This window comes from Eptesicus fuscus, chromosome 7, assembly GCF_027574615.1.
Source record: "Eptesicus fuscus isolate TK198812 chromosome 7, DD_ASM_mEF_20220401, whole genome shotgun sequence".
Taxonomy (NCBI): domain Eukaryota; kingdom Metazoa; phylum Chordata; class Mammalia; order Chiroptera; family Vespertilionidae; genus Eptesicus; species Eptesicus fuscus.
The window spans coordinates 3,783,414-3,799,487 of record NC_072479.1 but is presented as its reverse complement, the minus strand read 5'-3'; the positions used below and the strand labels follow the sequence as shown (position 1 = coordinate 3,799,487).

At 40.8% G+C, this 16,074-nt stretch overlaps 1 protein-coding gene across 6 annotated transcripts in view; it reads right to left on the bottom strand.

Annotated features, from left to right (window-relative positions):
* The window catches only part of ZDHHC20 (zinc finger DHHC-type palmitoyltransferase 20), an 87,445-nt gene that overhangs the window by 54,166 nt on the left and 17,205 nt on the right, over nucleotides 1-16,074 (bottom strand). The window lies entirely within an intron of this gene.

Here is a 16,074-nt window from a genome sequence, read left to right as displayed (position 1 = left end):
CTTCCCACCCTCCCACCCACCCCAACCTTCCCTCTAAGATTCGACAGTCTGTGCCTCTGGATCTATTTTGTTCAACAGTTTATTTTGTTCATTAGATTCCACATGAGAGAGATCATGTGATACTTGTCTTTCTCTGACTGGCTTATTTCCCTTGCATAATATTCTCCAGGTCCCTCCATACTATCTCAAAGAGTAAGAGTTGCATAGTCCATGGTAAAACTATATACTTTTGGTATATTAAAAAATATTTGCTCTACTTAATGATGGCAAAGAAGATCCAACTAAATATTTTTTCATCTTTGTTTCTTTACAGAGAAAATTTAACTTCTCCAGCAAAAGGGTAATGAAATAGGTAGCAGTAAAAATTTTGGTGTTTAAAAGTTAGTATCAAGAGATTTTTAATTTTTGGAAAAATGAAGACTAAAATAAGCATAGTCTCTTTTAAGGACTCCTTTATGTAGTGGTTTCTAGTTTTCATTTCCTTAATTTTTGTTCCCATGGTGTAATCAGCCTGTAGTTCATCTCTTAAATAGCATTTTCCCTAAAAAAGGACTTCAGTTGCTCTTCTGATGTCATCCCAGAAGTCTTATTTCACTTAGCATGATTGCAAGGAACCCCAGTTTTATGCTTCTATTCCATGTAACGAGGAACTTTACATTTCTATCAGTCTTTATTTCACAGAAGTCTTTTAAAACTCAAAATGACTTGAGACTTGCTCTTAAACATGTTTTATATTTTAACAATACTCTTACTCAATTTTTACTTATGTACATGGTTTTGCTTGAAAGGCCTAAGGAATCATGACTGGAATTTTAACCTTTTATATTTACACTAGAGGCCTGGTGCACGAATTTATGCACGGGTGGGGTCCCTAGATCTGGCCAGCGATCAGGGCCAATTGGAGCCATCTCGCCCAGTCCCGATCGGGGCTGGGCCGATCAGGGCCTGCTGGTGGGGAGCAGGAGTAAGGGGGGAACCGCGGGAGGTTGGCCGGCCACGGGAGGTTGGCTGTGGGAATGCACTGACCACCAAGGGGCAGCTCCTGCATTGAGCGTCTGCCCCCTGGTGGTCAGTGTGCATCACAGTGACAGGCTGACCAGTTGTAACAGTCACTTAGGCTTTTATATATATAGACTAGAGGCCCAATGCATGAAATTCATGCATGGGAGGGGTGTCCCTAAGCCCGGCCTGCACCTTCTCCAATCTGGGACCCCTCAGGGGATGTCCGACTGCCGCTAACCTGCAACCTTTTAGTGCATGGAAAGATGCTCCACCTAACTGATCCACTCATCCATGGCAACAAACCAGACGTTAAAACAAAGGCTATAACTAGAGGCAAGAAAGGACCCAGCGGAGGAAGAAGATGGCTGCCGATTGGGAGGCAGACTGCAAGATAGTGTGTGAGTCAGAAAACAAAGGGAGAGTGTGTGGTCGCATGGGGAGTGTTTGTTGGTGAGTTGAGGGACAGCTAAACTCCAAGAGACTGTTGGGGATGGCTGGATGGGGTTCCCCTGACCGGGCAGCCCCCACTGCTGCTGGGTTCCCTCCCGGAGCGACAAGCTCTGACACGGAGACCTCGCCATCTTGAAGGGGAAAGTGGATGTTATTGGAAGCCTGAAAATCTACAACTACAGCACCCAGCAAACAGCAGCGAACCCGAGAACACTGGTTCCAAGTGGCGCAAGCACACGGATTCAGAGGAGCTCTGCACCCCCTCACGAAAGGTCAGATTTCGCCTGGGATAAGGTTAGGTCTGTGGTCCGGGCAGGAGAGAGAAACACTCACTGCAGGAGCTGGAGGCCCTGGAGAAGTCTACGACCAGAAAAATCCGCGGCTGTTGGGGCTGGCGTGATCCGCGAATGTGGAAGGGGGTTCACAGAGCTGCTAATAGAAGGGAACTCTAAATAGCAACCCATAGCTGAACTGGGCGCAGAAGGACAGCCTAGAAATTTTGGGGGTGTGCCGGCTGCTTGGACCCAAGGGGAAAAGAGACTGCACAGACATGCGTGTAGTGCCGGGGTGTGCGTACTTGCTTTGGCTCTTTCTCTCTCTCTCTCTCTCTCTCTCTCTCTCTCTCTCTCTCTCTCTCTCTTTCTCTCTCTCTCTCTCTCTCTCTTTCCAGTTTGGATCCTTGCTTCTGATTGCTGAGCCCAGTGCATAGGATCACCCAATTGGGGACACTCTAGGAGACTGCAGGGGAAAGTTGTTTTTGTGGAACCTGGGGATCAGAGTGGGGAGTGGCGATCAGAGAATCAGCTCTGAGGCGGCCCTTTCCCCCAAACCGATATTAAGTACCACGGGGAAAACAAAATCTAAACACTAGCTAGAGAGGACCAATAGACCGGGAGGTCAATCCAGAAAAACTGCCACCCAGAGGTTGAATCACAAATTGACTCTTGTGTAAACACAAATAAAGGAGTATAAGAAATAAAGACGCTGCCTGTTTGAAAATCAGGACTGTGGCCTACAACACTGAGGAGCAGTGGAACGAAGGGAACTTCAATACTGTCCTGACTAGGAAACAGGCGTGCCAAACAGAACAGGAGAGGAAGTGAATGCCCTTCACTACTGCACGTTTTTTTCATCTTTTACTTAAGAAACTAAATTTTTTTTTCCTCACTTGATTTTACCTTTTTAATTATTACATTTTTATTTTCAATCAGTATTATTACTACTACTATTTTACCTTTTTTTAAAAAAGTGTCATATTATTTTCTCTTTATTTTACTTTGGGATTAGTGTTCTACGTTCTATTTTCATCTTTCCTTTAGCATCATTTTACTCTATCTCAACTTTACCTTTATGGAAACACCCTCTTCCTTACTTTTCCCCTCCTGTCCTGTTTCTCTTATCCTATTACTGCTATAGATTTCGCCTATTCCTTCTTTTTACGCCCTGTTAAAACTTCACCCTACTTATATATCTATCTAATTTCCAATCCACTGCTCCAACTCCATACACACCTTTCTCTTCTCTATCCAAAAAATTTTTTTCTATCTGTCCTTTTGTTGTAGTTTGCTTGACTGTTGACTATATAAGTTTTTTGTTCTTGTTTGTGAGATTGTTTAGCTTTTTCTTTTGTTTTTGTTGGTTTTTTGCTTCTGTTTTCCCTCACCTCGCTTGTTATTAGTTGTTGTTTGTAGTTTGCATTCATCTCTAGGTATTTGTTGCTGGTATTTCTTGGGATTAGTGGCTGTTCTATTGGAATTTTCTTCCCATATAAATATTTTTTTCCAATCTTCTTTCTTATTCTTTCTTTTTCCTTTCCTCAATTTTATTTTTTGCACTCATTTTTTTCACCTCTTCTTCTGTCTTTCTTATCCTCTAATATGTCTTTCTCTGGTGATCACCTTTGTTTGAGGTTATTAATATCGTGAATACATTTGTGTTCAGTGCCTTGTGCCTTGTTGTGTTGTATTTTGTGCCTTTAAATCAATGCAGGAAAAAAAGAACTACATAACCAGACACCCAGAGAAGAGAGATAATGGGGAGACAAAGAAACAGCCCACATATGAAAGAAAACCTGTCATCACCAGAAAAGGAAGTAAATGAAATGGAGGCAAGTAATCTGTCAGAGAAAGAATTCAGAGAAATGGTCATAAGGTGGATGAAAAGAATGGAAGACAAATTCGACAATATGTGTAAGAACCAAGAGGAAATGAAGAAGAACCAAGAAGAAATGAAAAATGACATCGCTGCTATAAAGAACTAATTGAAAGCATCAACAGTAGACTAGAAGAAGAAGAGGACCGCATCAGTGAGCTAGAAGACAAGGTAGGAAAAAATACCCAATTAGAGCAGCTTCTAGAAAAAAAAATTAAAAAGCAGGAGGAGAGCCTAAGGGAACTTCAGGACAACATGAAAGGAAACAACATCCACATAATAGCGGTGCCAGAAGGAGAGGAAACTGAGCAAGGAATAGAAAACCTGTTTGAAGAAATAATGACAGAAAACTTCCCTGACATAGGGAAGAAAATATACAAGAAGTTCACAGAGTCCCAAACAAAATGAACCCCAAAAGACTGACGCCAAAGCACATTATAATTAAATTGGCAAACACCAACGACAACTAAGAATCTTAAAAGCGGCCAGAGAGAGACAAAAAGTTACCTACAGAGGATCCCCCATCAGACTAGTGACTGATTAGTCAACAGAAACACATCAGGCCAGAAGGGAATGGAATGAAATATACAAAGTCATGCAAAGGAAGGGTCTGAATCCAAAAATACTGTACCCAGCAAGGCTATCATTCAAAATTGAGGGTGAAATCAGGAGCTTCAAACATACAAAAGGACTAAGGGAGTTTATTACCACCAAACCAGCAATGCAAGAAATGCTAAAGGGTCTGCTGTAAAAAGAAATAGGAAGCAAAGAAGGAACACAGGCATAAAAAATAAAAATGGCGACAAACCAGTACCTATCAATAACAACTTTAAATGCAAAGGGATTAAATGCCCCAATCAAAAGACATAGGGTAACTGATTGGATAAGAAAACATGACCCATATATCTACTGTCTACAGGAAACCCACCTCAGAAAAAAAGATGCACACAGACTGAGGGTGAAGGGATGGAAAAAGGTTTTTCAGGCGAATGGAAATGAAAAAAAAGCGGGGGTAGCAATACTTATATCTGACAAATTAGATCTCAAAGTGAAAGACATAAAAAGATATAAGGAAGGCCACTTCATAATACTAAAGGGAGCAATCCAACAAGAAAAAATAACTCTAGTAAACATATACACACCCAATACAGGAGCACCAAATACATAAAAAAACTCCTCGAGGATATCAAGGGAGAGATTGACATCAATACAATCATAGGATAAGATTTTAATACCCCACTATCACCATTGGACAAATCCTCTAAACAAAAAATCAGCAAAGAAACATCAATCCTAAATGACTCACTAGACCAGATGGAATTCATTGACATCTTCAGAACATTTCACCTCAAAGCTACAGAATATACATTCTTCTCAAGTGCACATGGGTCATTTTCAAAGATAGACCATATATTGGGTCACAGGCAAAGTCTCTTCAAATTCAAGAAGATAGAAATCATATCAAGCATCTTCTCAGATCACAATGGCATAAAACCGGAAATCAACTACAATAAAAACAATCCAAAAAATTCAAACACATGGAGACTAAATAGCATGCTATTAAATTATGACTGGGTTACCAGAGAGATCAAAGAAGAAATAAAAAACATCATGGCAACAAATGACAATGAAAACGCAACAATCCAAAATCTATGGGACACAGCGAAAGCAGTCTTGAGAGGGAAGTTCATAGCTCTACAAGCATACAGCAAAAAACAAGAAATAATGGTAATAAATTACCTAACCCTACAACTCAAAGAGTTAGAAAGAGAGCAACAAGAAAAGCCCAGTGTAAGCAGAAGGAAGAAAATAATAAAGATCAGCGGAGAGCACACTCGGAGGTCCCGGATCTGTCTCTTGCTTCAACAGTGTTTGGACGGAACAGACTCAGGGACGCCCGTTCTTCCAGCCTCTGGCCACTCTCCTGTGTCTCATCCAGTTGCCACCTTCAGAACCACCTCCGGGACCAGCCAACACACCGTTTGTTTTTTTTTCTACCTTAACTCCTCATTGCTGAACAACCATGAGCTCCCAAATTCGTCAGAATTATTCCACCGAGGTGGAAGCTGCGGTCAATCGCCTGGCCAACCTGCATCTGCGGGCTTCCTACACCTACCTCTCTCTGGGCTACTATTTCAACTATGACGAATGGATCTGGAGGGTGTGGGCCACTTCTTCCGTGAGTTGGCAGAGAAGAAGCACGAGGGCGCAGAGCATTTCATAAAGTTGCAAAATAAGCGAGGCGGCTGCATTCTCTTCCAGAATGTGTAGAAACCTTCCCAGGATGACTGGGCCAAAATGAAGAACGCCATGGAACCCTCCCTGGCCTTGGAGAAAAGCCTGAACCAGGCCCTTTTGGAGCTGCATGCCCTGGCTTGTGCCTGTGCAGACCCTCATGTCTGCAACTTCCTGGAGAACCACTTCCTGGATGAGGAGGTGAAACTGATCAAGAAGATGGGCAACCACTTGACTAACATCCGCAGGCTGGCCGGCCCCAAGTCTGGGCTGGGCGAGTATCTCTTCCAAAGGCTCACCCTCAAGCACGACTAGGAGCCTTTGGAGCCCAGAAACCTTTCAGAGGCCGCCCCCCCTGCATCCCCCTGGTGTCTCTGTCTTTTACCTGAGCCTCTTCCCGAAACTACTAGCCATTCATTTAACCACCCTGGAGCCCTCTCCCATGCACCGGACCAAATGAAACAATAAAGCTTTTTGCAGCAAACAAACAAACAAACAAACAAAAAAGATCAGAGCAGAGATAAATGACATAGAGACCCAAAAAACAATACAAAAGATCAACAAAACCAAGAGCTGGTTCTCTGAAAGGATAAACAAGATTGATGAACCTCTAGCCAGGCTCACCAAGAAGCAAAGAGAGAGGTCGCAAATAAACAAAATCAGATATGAAAGAGGAGAAATAACAACAGGCCCCACCGAAATACAAAGGATTGTTAAAAAATACTATGAACAACTCTATTCCAACAAATTGGACAACCTGGAGGAAATGGACATATTCCTAGAAAAATACAACCTTCCAATACTCTATCAGGAAGAATCTAAATATCTCAATAGGCCAGTAACTATGGAAGAAATTGAAGCAGTCATCAAAACGCTTCCAGCAAACAAAAGCCCAGGGCCAGACGGCTTCACAGGGGAGTTTTACCAAACATTCAAGGAAGAACTAAAACCTATCCTCCTAAGACTATTCCAAAAAATTCAAGAGGAAGGAACACTTCCAGGCTCTTTCTATGAAGCCAGCATCACCCTAATACCAAAACCAGATAAAGACAACACAATGAAAGAGAATTACAGACCAATATCCCTCATGAACATAGATGCCAAAATCCTCAACAAAATTCTAGCAAATCGGCTCCAGCAGTACATCAGAAAGATCATACACCATGATTAAGTAGGATTTATCCCAGGGATACAAGGATGGTACAATATCCGCAAATCAATAAATGTGATACATCACATAAACAAATTGAGAGATAAAAATCACAGTCATATCAATTGATGCAGAAAACGCATTTCACAAAATCGAACACCCTTTCTTGTTTTTTTTTTTTCTTTTTGTAATACTTTTTTTTTCATTTTTATTGATTAAGGTATTACATACGTCCATATCTCCCCATTGCCCCCCACCCCGCTGCCCTCACCGCCCCCCCTGGTGTCTTGTGTCCATTGGTTATGTATCCATGCCCTCACCCCCCCCCCCGGTGTCTTGTGTCCATTGGTTATGCTTATATGCATGCATACAAGTCCTTTGATTGATCTCTTACCTCCCTCCCCAATCCCCAACCTTCCCACTGTAATTTGACAGTCTGTTCGATGAATTACTGCCTCTGAATCTATGTTTTTGTTCATCAGGTTACAATGTTCTTTATTTTCCATAAATGAGTGAGATCATGTAGTATTTTCTTTCATTGCTTGGCTTATTTCACTTAACATAATGCTCTCCAGATCCATCCATGCTGCTGCAAATGGTAAAATTGCTTCTTTTTTATGGCAGCATAGTATTCCATTGTGTAGATGTACCATAGTTTTCTAATCCACTCATCTGCTGATGGGCATTTAGGCTGTTTCCTAATCTTAGGTATGATGAATTGGGCTGCTATGAACATAGGGATGCATATATCCTTTCTGATTGGTGTTTCTAGTTTCTTGGGATATATTCCTAGAAGTGGGATTACTGGGTCAAATGGGAGTTCCATTTTTTGTTTTTTTGAGGAAAATCCATACTGTTCTCCACAGTGGCTGCACCAGTCTGCATTCCCAACAGCAGTGCACAATGGTTCCTTTTTCTCCGCATCCTCACCAGCACTTGTCGTTTGTTGATTTGTTGATGATAGCCATTCTGACAGGTGTGAGATGGTACCGCATTGTCGTTTTGATTTGCATCTCTCGGATAATTAGTGACTTTGAGCATGTTTTCATATCCAACACCCTTTCTTGATAAAAACTCTCAGCAAGGTGGGAACAGAAGGATCATACCTCAACATAATAAAAGCCATATATGATAAACCCACAGCCAACATCATACTCAATGGGCAAAAACTAAAACCATTTCCCCTAAGAACAGGAACAAGACAGGGATGCCCACTCTCACCACTCCTGTTCGACACAGTACTGGAAGTATTAGTCATTGTGATTAGACAAGAAGAAGAAATAAAAGGTATCCAAATTGGAAAAGAAGAAGTAAAACTGTCCTTATTTGCAGATGACATAATACTGTACATAAAAAACCCTAAAGACTCCATCAAATAACTATTGGACTTAATAAATGAATTCGACAATGTAGCAGGGTACAAAATTAACACCAAGAAATCTATGGCATTTCTATACACCAATAGTGAATTTACAAAAAGAGAGACTAAAAAAGCAATCCCATTTACCATCACACCAAAAAAATTAAGATACCTAGCAATAAACTTAAAAAAAAAATCTTTATTGTTCAGATTATTACATATGTTCCTCTTTTTCCCCCCATAGCTCCCCTCCACATGATTCCCCACCCCACCCCATGCCCTTACCACCCACCACTGTCTTCATCCATAGGTGTAAGATTTTTGGCCAATCTCTTCCCGTACCCCTCACACCCCCTTTCCCCTGAGAATTGTCAGTCCACTCCCCTTCTATGCCCCTGATTCTATTATATTCACCAGTTTATTCTATTCATCAGATTTTTTATTCACTTGGTTTTTTAGATTCACTTGTTCATAGACATGTATTTGTTGTTCATAATTTTTATCTTTACCTTTTTCTTCTTCTTCCTCTTCTTAAAGAATACCCTTCAGCATTTCATGTAATACTGGTTTGGTGGTGATGAACTCCTTTAGCTTCTTCTTGTCTGTGAAGCTCTTTATCTGACCTTCAATTCTAAATGATAGCTTTGCTGGGTAGAGTAATCTTGGCTGTAGGTTCTTGCTATTCATCACTTTGAATATTTCTTGCACTCCCAGCTGGCCTGCATAGTTTCTGTTGAGAAATCAGCTGACAGTCGTATGGGTACTCCCTTGTAGGTAACTATTTTTCTCTTGCTGCTTTCAAGATTCTCTCTTTGTCTTCTGCCCTTGGCATTTTAATTATGATGTGTCTTGGTGTGGTCCTCTTTGGATTCCTTTTGTTTGGGGTTCTGTGCGCTTCCTGGACTTGTAAGTCTATTTCTTTCACAGGTAGGGAAAGTTTTCTGTCATTATTTCTTCTAATCAGTTTTCAATATTTTGCTCTCTCTTCTTCTGGCACCCCAATAATTTGGATATTGGTACGCTTAAAGTTGTCCCATAGGCTCCTTACACTACCTTCATATTTTTGGATTCTTTTTTCTTTTTATTTTTCTGGTTGGGTGTTTTTTGTTTCCTCATGTTTCAAATCTTTGGTTTGATTCTTGGGGTCCTTTGATCTACTGTTGAATTTCTGTATATTCTTTATTTCAGACAGTGTATGCTTAATTTCTGACTGGTCCTTTTCCATTTTTTTGGAATTCTCATTAAGATCTTTAAAGGTCTCACTAAGTTCCTCAGAGGTTTTTAGCAGATTCTTGATTAACCTTATAAATGTGGTTTTGAACTCTATGTCCAGTCTTCTGCTTTCCTCCATTTTTTTCATTTGTCATCTACCTCTTTGTCTCCCCATTTCAGCTGCTTCCCTGAGTTGATGGAGTGGCTTTGTGTGTGAGGTGTCCTTTGGGCCCAGTGGCTCAGCCTTCCCAGTTACCTCAGGTGGACACTCTTGGTGCACCTCTTTATAGGCTGCACAGTCTTGTTGTAGCCTAGGAATAAACTTAACTAAGGAGGTAAAAGACCTGTATGTGGAAAACTACAGGACACTGAAAAAAGAGATAGAGGAAGACGTAAACAGATGGAAGAACATACCGTATTCATGGATTGGTAGAATCGACATCATTAAAATGCCCATACTACCCAAAGCAATCTATAGATTCATTGCACTTCCCATTAAAATACCAACAGCATATTTCACAGACCTAGAAAGAACTCTCCAAAAATTCATCTGGAATAAAAAAAGGCCCTGAATAGCCACAGCAATCCTGAAAAAGAAGAACAAAGTAGGTGGGATCTCAATACCAGATTTCAAGCTGTATTAAAAAGCCACTGTTCTCAAAACTGCCTGGTACTGGCACAAGAACAGACATATAGAACAATGGAATAGAATAGAGAACCCAGATATCGACCCAAACCACTATGCTCAATTAATATTTGACAAAGGAGTCATGAACATACAATGGAGTCAAGACAGTCTCTCAATAAAGGGTGCTGGGAAAATTGGACAGATACATGCCAAAAAATGAAACTAGATCACCAACTTACACTATACACAAAAATAAACTCAAAATGGATAAAGGACTTAAACATAAGACGGGAAACCATAAAAATACTAGAGGAATCCACAGGCAGCAAAATCTCAGACATATGCCGAAGCAATTTCTTCACCGATACCGCTCCTAGGAAAATGGAAACTAGGGAAAAAATAAACAAATGGGAATACATCAAAATAAAAAGCTTTTGTACAGCAAAAGAAACCATCAACAAAACAACAAGGAAGCCCACTGTATGGGAGAACATATTTGCAAATGTTATCACTGATAAAGGTTTAATCTCCAACATTTACAGGGAACTCATACAACTTAATAAAAGGAAGATAAATGATCCAATAAAAAAATAAAACGGGCCTAAATAGAAACTTTTCGAAAGAAGACATAAGGAAGGCCAAGAGACATATGAAAACATGCCCAAAGTCACTAATTATCCGAGAGATGCAAATTAAAATGGTACTATCTCACGCCTGTCAGAATGGCTATCAACAAATTGACAAACGACAAGTGCTGGCAAGGATGCAACAAGTGCTGGCGAGGATGGGGAGAAAAAGGAACCCTTGTGCACTGCTGGTGGGAATGCAGACTGGTGCAGCCACTGTGGAGAACAGTATGGAGTTTCCTCAAAAAACCAAAAAATGGAACTCCCATTTGACCCAGTAATCACACTTCTAGGAATATATCCCAAGAAAACACAAACACCAATCAGAAACGATATATGCACCCCTATGTTCATAGCAGCACAATTCACCATAGCTAAGATTTGGAAACAGCCTAAATGTCCATCTGCAGATGAGTGGATTAGAAAACTATGGTACATCTACACAATGGAATACTACGCTAATATAAAAAAGAAGGAATTTTTACCATTTGTAGCAGCATGGATGGATCTGGAGAGCATTATGTTAAGTGAAATAAGCCAGGCAATGAAAGAAAAATACTACATGATCTCACTCATTTATGGAAAATAAAGAACATTATAAACTGATGAACAAAAAGATAGATACAGAGGCAGTAAAGCATCAAACAGACGGTCAAATTACAGCGGGAAGGCTGTGGCATGTTGGGAATGGGGGGAAAGAGATCAACCAAAGGACTTGTATGCATGCATATAAGCACAACCAATGGACACAAGACACTGGGGCGTGGGGGTGGGTGGGATGAGGACATGTGACAGGGGGTAGGGGAGGCTGGGGGAAGGTCAATGGGGGAAAAAAAGGAGATATATGAACTACTATATGTAGTACTTTAAACAATAAAAAAATAAATTAAAAAAATTAAATTAAATTAAAAAAAGAAAGGACCCAGAAATTCCATTTCTAGGTATTTATCCAAAAACTAAATAAAAAATACATATATAGCCTGGCCAGAGTGACTCAGTTGTTTGAGTGCTGTCCTGTGAACGGAGAGATTGTTGGTTGATTCCCAGTCAGGGGACATACCTGGGTAGTGAGTTCAATCACTGGGTGGGGTATGTGCGTAACACAACTGATAGATGTTTCTCTCACTCCCCCACCCTCTTCTCTCTCTCTTTCTCCCTTCCCCTTTCTCTCTTTAAGCATGTCCTCAGGTGAGGATTGAAAAAACAAGAACATATATTGTACATCCATATGTTCATTGCAACATTATTTACAATAACCAAGATATGGAAGCAACCTAAGTGTCCATCAATAGATGAATGGAGCCCTGCTGGTGTGACTCAGTGGTTGAGGGTTGACCCATGAATCAAGAAGTCGTGGTTCTATTCCTGGTCAGGGCACATGATTCTATTCCTGAGTTGGGGGCTCAATCCTCATTAGGGGGCATGTATGTTGTAACCAATTGATGATTCTCATTATTATTTCTATCTCTCCCTCTTCCTTCCTCTCTCTTAAATCAATAAAAACATAAAAAATAGATAAATGAATAAAAAGTGATGCATATATACAATGGAATATGACTCAGCCATAATAAAGAATGAAATCCAGTCATCTACAACAACATGGATGGACCTAAAGGAAATTGTGCTGAGTGAAATAAGTCAGACAGAGAAAGACCAATGCCATGATTTCTCTTACATGTGGAATCTAAAAAACAAGTGAAATAAACAAGAAGAACAGAAACAAAGTCACACATACAGAGAATATTTTGATGGCTGCCAGTTGGGAGGAGGATTGAGGGAATTGTAAAAAAGGTAAAGGATTAAGAAGTACAAAATGATAGTTATAGAATAGTCACAGGGATGTAAAGTACAGCATAGGGAATCCTATATAATAAAAGCCTACTATGCAAATTGTCCCCATGGGCGGGAGTTCAACCGACCGGGAGTTAGATGTGCTCTGACCACCAGGAGGAGGCGCAGAACATGATGGGCATCAGCAAAGCAGCACTGGCAGCAGGTGGCAGTGGAGGCGCTGCTGGCCCTGATGGGCCCTGATGAGAGCGGGACCATGGAGGGATGGTGGAGCAGGCAAGCAGGTAGTGCCAAGGCCAAGGAGGGTGTGAGCAGGGACCCCGATCACGCCACCGGTCGCCCCAGACAGCGACCAGCGGTGGCGGCAGGGGGCAGGGCCGGCGAGCAGGTAGTGCCAGGCCAAGGCGGCTGCGAGTGGGGGCCCTGATTGCCCCACCAGTTGCCCCACAGATGGCGACCGGATGCAGTGGTGGGGGGCGGGGCCAGTGAGTGGGCGGCACCAGGCTAAGGTGGGTGTGAGTGGGGGGCCCAATCGTCCTGCCAGTTGCCCCACAGATTGGCCCTGATCGCCAGCCAGGCCTAGGGACCCTACCCATGCACGTTTTTGTGCACCAGGCCTCTAGTATAGTAAATAAAACTGTAATAACTATGTATGGTGCCAGGTGAGTAACTAGATTTATTAGGGTGATCACTTTATAAGTTATATAAATGTCTAATCACTGGGCTGTACACCTTAAACCAAGCATGTCAAACTCAAAGGCTAACACGGCCAAATAAATGAGGCATGCAGGCTGCGAGAAATGCTTGCCTTAAACTAATACGCTATTGTACATCAACTATAATCTAAAAATAAAAAGCTATTTTTAAAAAACCTGTCTGGAAGTTTCTCTGGAGTTCTTCTTGATTTCTATCTTGGGGAACCCAAAAACTCCAATGCTGGTAACATGACCTTAAATATATATCTGGACAGGAGATGTTTTAACCAAATTTTAGTTTCCTTGTGAAATCTGAACCAATTTCCCTGGGTTGTCCTATTTGTAGCCTATCGTAGTATTCCAGGCCTTAACATTATTATTTTTCCTTAAGAACTAAGGTTATAAATTATGAAAACCTAACACCAAATGAAAATCTCAAGAGATGCCCAAATTTTAGATGAGGAATGGAATAAAACAAAATTTTAAATGAATTAGTGTATTGAAATTATTACTAGAAGTATATTTTCCATTAAAAACTACTGAACATAATTCAAACTATGAAATATAATTTTAGGTTCAGTGTTCAGTTTTAATTTAAATATACATTAAATACCAAGAAAGAGCTTGGCACTGTCCAGTTATTAAGGGTCCAAAGTCTAAAATTACACACCTTGCCTTCAAAAGTACACTCATAAAGTCTAGTAAAAATGTTTGGTTTTTTTAAAATATATTTTTATTGATTTCAGAGAGGGAGAGGGAGAGATAGAAACATCAATGATGAGAATCATTGATTGGCTGCCTCCTGCATGCCCCCTACTGGGAATCGAGCCCACAACTGGGGCATGTTCCCTTGACCAGAATCGAATCTGGGACCCTTCAGTCCACAGGCCAACAGTCTATCCACTGAGCCAAACCCGCTAGGGCAAGTCTAGTAGAAATGTTAGCCATGTAGCCCTAGCGGGTTTGGCTCAGTGGATAGAGCATCAACCTGTGGATCAAAGGGTCCTGGGTTTGATTCCCGTCAAGGGCATGTACCATGGTTGCAGGCTCCTCCCCTGATCAGGGCTCCTGCAGGAGGCAACCAATTGATGTGTTTCTCTCACATCAATGTTTCTGTCTTTCCCTCTCTCTTCCATTCTCTCTAAAAAATTAATGGGAAAATATCCTTGGGTGAGGATTAACAAAAACAAACAAAAAATAAATTTAAATGATTAAATGTTAAAAAAAAAGAAAGAAAGAGTGTTAGTCATGTAAACAGATAACTGCAAATTACAAATCAGCATAACAAATACATTAACTTTACAAGGTAAGCTAAAAGCTCCTTTGGGGATGGGAGCTGTCAAAGTTTCCTGGAAGAAGTGGCATCTAACCTGGTCTAACCTGGGTTTTGAAAGATTAACAGGAATCTTTCAGGAAGACAGAGAAAGAGAATCCTGGCAAAAAGAACAAGGTATAGAAGCACAAAGATGTGACAACAGTGTGTTCAGGGTAATATATTACTTGAGTACAGAGTTCCAGGAAGAAGTAATGGAGATGAAGTTGGTAAGATTTTAGTTTATGAAGCATATTGTATACCATGCAAATGAGCAGGAACTTCATTCTGTAGCTGACTGACAGACTCTGAAGTGATGCCAGAGAAGTGATGGAAAGATATTTTCTTTTTAGAATGATGACACTTAGAGATAGAAGATGCCTACCAGCTCTTTTTGTTGTTGTTAATCCTCACCTGAGGATATTTTTCCATTGATTTTTAGAGAGGGAAAGGGAGGGAGGGAGGAAGGAGGGAAGGAGAGAGAAACATCAATGTGGGAGAGACACTGATTGGTTGCTTCCCGCATGCACTCTGACCAGGGCCAGGGATTGAACCTGCAACGCAATAAACAACAAAGATTCTTGCTTGGCTGGAGTGGCTCAGCAGTTGATCATCAACCTATGAACCAGGAGGTCATGACTGGATTCCTGGTCAGGGCACATGCCCGGGTTGTGGGCTCAATCCCCAGTGTGGGGCATGCAGGACGTAGCCGACCAATGATTCTCTCTCATCACTGATGTTTCTATCTCTCCTTCCCTCTCCCTTCCTCTCTGAAGTCAATAAAAAATATTTTTTAAAAAACAATGATTCTTCCTTCAAGAACCTTACACTTTAGTGAAAGAGATACTCATAAAGGTCTCTACTTAAATGGCACTTCTTCAGAAAAGACTTCTTTGACCATACTATCTAAAATAGCTTTTTTTCTAATAGCTTTTACTGTTATGCTCTACCTCATCATATTCCTTTTTAAAAATTTATCACAATTTATAATTATTTGTTCACTTATCATCTGTCATTCCCTTTAACTGTAAAGCCCCTATCTGTCTTTTTTATTCCCATTGCCTACCAGTCTTACAAACAGTAAATACTCAGTAAGTACTTGCTGACTAAAATACCCATACTTATAACTTAGCTTTCCTAAAAATGTATTTTTGCTTTTTTAGACCCAATCAATTTCTCTAGATTTTGATCTCCAATTGTTGCTCTAACCTCTGAGCTTAAAGAACACTTTGAACACAGTTACATTAGCCCTATCTCACAGCTTGGTAATTACTTATAAAGAGCATCTGTCAGCATACTACTCTTATTTAGAAAGAGAATCTTAAGTTCCTGTCTTTGGTTGTCAAGGCAGCTTAGCTTAGCTGGCCATTAATGATTTAGTAATTTAATCATTCATTAATTAATTAACACACACTATGTGGTAAAAAGTGGGGAAATGACCCCATCCTCAAAAAGCTGAAAG